This window comes from Lepeophtheirus salmonis, chromosome 4, assembly GCF_016086655.4.
Source record: "Lepeophtheirus salmonis chromosome 4, UVic_Lsal_1.4, whole genome shotgun sequence".
In the NCBI taxonomy this organism is placed as follows: domain Eukaryota; kingdom Metazoa; phylum Arthropoda; class Copepoda; order Siphonostomatoida; family Caligidae; genus Lepeophtheirus; species Lepeophtheirus salmonis.
The window spans coordinates 38,667,089-38,671,385 of NC_052134.2; the positions used below are offsets into that span (position 1 = coordinate 38,667,089).

General features: G+C 28.1%; 1 long non-coding RNA gene across 1 annotated transcript; it reads right to left on the reverse strand.

The window, feature by feature from the left end:
* Positions 1-3,101: 3,101 nt before the first annotated feature.
* LOC121116438 (uncharacterized) lies at positions 3,102-4,052 on the reverse strand. The gene is made up of 2 exons (XR_011779548.1): positions 3,892-4,052; positions 3,102-3,824 (listed from the first exon to the last, which is right to left on the reverse strand). It is a non-coding gene; the product is annotated as an uncharacterized lncRNA (long non-coding RNA).
* Positions 4,053-4,297: the final 245 nt, after the last annotated feature.

Here is a 4,297-nt window from a genome sequence, read left to right on the forward strand (position 1 = left end):
TTATATCATTAGGCTTTTGTAGCATACATGGTCATTTGGGGTGCATTTGATGAAGTTTCCATACACTTTATTGATGAAAACCATTAAAAAATTTCGCCAGGCCGCAGCTTTTGCGTAATTTCCAAATCTTATTATTATGAACAAAGAATTGAATGTGTGGAAGATTTAGTAGAAGTTATTGTCTAAGGACTACTAAATTCAAGGATATATCTTCTAAGAAGAGTGGATGCCCACAAATACAGTGGTATAATTGGAAGAAATTTTTAGACAAATATTTCTGTCCTCTAAAAGGAATAAAGAACTATCACATATTTATTCACTTTTAATTCTACTTCTCCTGGAGTTGTACATGTAAAAGAATGGTCTGATAGTTCACAAACTCTTTTTGTGAACTTATTAAAGCTTAGAATTTTGTTCAGTGTCACTCTTGATTCCTGAATATTATAAAGAAAAAAAAAAGTTATCGGAGGAAAGAATTGAATATCTTATGAATAATGTTGTTCCTTTGATTTCCTGTAATCAAAAGAAACAACTTTTTTAAACTCTATAAAAAATTAAAAGAACTTATCTAACAAAGAATGAATAAATATTCCTTATCCTCAACATAACGATTTCTTGCATACTTTTTCTCCTACATCCGTCACTTTATACAAAGATTTTTCATTATTTTTATCTTAAGCATCTAATTATTTGGGAGAAGATACTCATTCAACATTACCGGCTAATTTATTACAAGGCATCACTCAACATTAAGTTGTTTAATCTTATAAATTTTTAATCTACCCATTTTCTATTGTCAGACTCAGCATGCTATTTTTATTGTAAAGTAACTTATTAACCATTTTGATCCAGAATAAGGACTTTCCCATGAATATACAACTGATGTGTTTAAATCGCATGGAAAAAGAAAGAAAATGTGTTTTTCATGTGAAGGGTGTGATTTGCACTGTAAATATTTGAAGAAGGAGATAAAAAGATATGGAACTTGTAAACCTTGTAGGAAAAAAAATTAAAAATCCTGCAAAAGATTTATATGTACGAAATAAAACTGATAACCTCTGGATGTAATTAATGTACATATTATGTAAATATGTTTTTTTTTCTTATGGAACGAAATTTTTAATAATTTCTCATTTGAAAACTTTATCCAGGAATTACTTCTACATTTATAATTTTCGAAAAATGGTATTTGTCCCTCCATGTAGGTGTGTTCGTTTTTTTCTTTTCATCTACATCATTTCTAATTCGTTAAAAATTGTTATTATTTTTTTATCTTGATATGAATTATGAGGTAGTTTATAATATTGAAATAGCGCGTCAGCTCGTTCTATTTGAAACTATTAGTACATGGAAAATTACCCCTGTGTAAAATGAATTGTACAATTAAATTTTTAATTCTTATTTTTATTGGGATGCAACAATACGAAACTTAAATACACATTTATTTAAGTTATCTATCATATAAAATATTATATTTAGTTCTTATTAATAATAAACCAAACATTAATTTATTTGTATTTTTTGTTTTATTTTTAAATTTACGTATAACTTTTTAATAATCCAAGAATATACATATATGTGAATAATTAATGTTTATTGAGTATTTGACTTAGATCAATTTAGTTTTATACCAAAATGATGGTTAAACATGTCATACTAAAAAAAATTATGGAAATTAAGATAATCATTTGATACATATATTTTCTAACAATTCAAAAGATATAACTTTGTAATCTAAGCCTAACATGCAAACTATTTAATTAGTATGATGACTTCTATTATGGTTGTATCTAATAGTCTGAAAATTTATGAAACATTATTAGTAATATCTATCATCTTTGACCAGCAAATATAAAAATTAATTACAACTAGATTAGTGTATAAGATCACTAAAAGTAGAGTTCGATTATTATTACAAAGTAAAAAAAAACACTTATTCCAGATATTCCCAAAGTTTAAAATATAGTATATTCTGACTTCGTAATGCATGTTTCAGTAATAACGTGACTTTAGAAGGTCAATAAATTTTTATTTTAAAGACTAATAAAACATGAAATATACCCTACTCATGTATATCTGTTAGATATAAGGGAAGGGAGAGTTCAAGTTCTTAACTTACAAATTCTCCATTAGGCAGCATTCACACCTGTTTATTAACTCTATTACTAAATTTAAATATTCAATGAAAATATAACATTAATAATGTCAATTAATTGAGCTCAGAGAGTAAGTTTATATTTCACTTGTAATTTAATTCAAGAATATACATGAAATATGAAAAAGTAAACATTTTAAATTGAATATGAGCAGTTACAAACGTTAGGTCATATCCCTTTGATACAGTATAGGAACTCCCTTATTCCTTAAAATTTCTCTAAAGGTAAAAATAAAAATTATATATATATAATAATAATAATCTTGGGTGAGAGGAGGCTCAGACGACGATATAAATGAGATCTTTTCAGTTTGGATTATTTTTAGACAAAAGAATACGATCCTGGAAGAAACGGTAATCTAATAACTAACACTGAGAAGGAAAAGCCATTAGCCATATTAAATATCTCTGGACAACATGGAAATAAATTTTGGATAAGGTAAAAGATACCCTCTGTTCAAGGCAATTTATTCGAAACAAAATGACTCGGCATTAATTTAATTTACGAATACGAAGAATTTCGGTGCAATTTGATATATTTTGCAGTTCAATTCAACTCATTTCTAAAAAGACCTGTTGTTATTCCTAGCATTTATAATAGAGGCACCTCCGATTATGTTCAGCTGTACCCATTATTATAGCTAAATTATTTTTTAAAGGGATATTTGATAATAATTGACCCTAATTAGCGCACTCTACAGAAGGTTATTTAAAATATTTATATAATGGAAATTGTAGAACATTATGCAAAGAATAGTAAACTAACATTAATTCAATTTTGGGAAAAACAATCGTATGCTGTTTTCTTGTAATTGCCTAACATATTAATGACATACGTCGAAATCATAATTATTACATTATCTCCCTAAGTTTTCTATTTCATATTTTCCCACTTCTATATATTATGTACGTCACACTTTGGAGGATATAATTATGTAATCTAGAGAAAAGCTTTCTTGATTTGTATTTTTATAAGCTTATTAATATTTTCGAAAATGTTGTACATATGTGTGTATATGTATGTATATATTTAAAAATATAAGTTTTTAAAGACTTTATTATAATAAACTCCATAAATACACGTATCACTTAGAGGTTTATCATATCTAAGTAAGTTAGATTTGTTCGTTGTGTAAAATGATTAAGATTCGAGCCACAACTTCTTCATTCTTTTAAAAAAATAATATAAGGCTGTAGGAATATCATTTTCATTATCTAAATTGTCTATTAAATCATTGATCCTAGCTCTGACAACGGGCGTTGGTCCGTTTACCACGAGCAAATAGTATAAAAGTCCGAGGATTAAAGGAACACTCAATACTGCAAGTAGATAGAAGGGGCTAACTGCATTTAAAATAAATGCAAACGGATGTTGCTGCCTTATTCTTTGAAGAGAATTTTTTTCTTTGGACACTGCATCAATTATAGGATTATAGTAGTGAGTATGGGAGTATCTCCCATCTTTATATATCTCTTTCCATGGATCGTAGGTATCGCGAGAGCTCTCTTCCTTGTAGAGATAATCGTGATTTTCCTCATTATAATAGTCGTCATAGTATTCATTGTAGGAGGGGTAGGGCTCTCTTTGATTATTGTAGTAGCCTTTCCATGCACCGGCCTCTTTGGGACTATTGAGGGAGCCCAAGGAACTTTCCCCTGATTCACCCATCTGTAAAGGGATATTGAATACATCATTTTGTTTAATTTTTATAGGTATGTAATATTTCATAACTTACCCTTTCAAAAAAAAAACCCTATTAGTATTAAATCCTTGATGATATTCAGATTTCAATACTGTCTGGCCGAGTCACCATCACTTCAATCACTGATGGAAGTTTGAGAGTAAATAAGATTCTTTTTTTTTCTTTAGCAGAGAACCACTATTCGTCTGCTACGGCGTATTGTGTTACAAGATTTGTAAAGTTGATAAAGTGAGGATAATATAAAATAATATTATGGTAAACCGAGTTTCGCTCCTGCGAAGGATTTTCTTATTTCTCAGCTCGGACATTATTACTACATTACATTTTTATCTTTCCTGATATCAAAATAATAATATAATATGTAATTTCATTAATAGGTCTTCCTAGATTACAAAAAAATGTATAGATGATGCTATAATAGCTTGGAAAAATTGTTAAT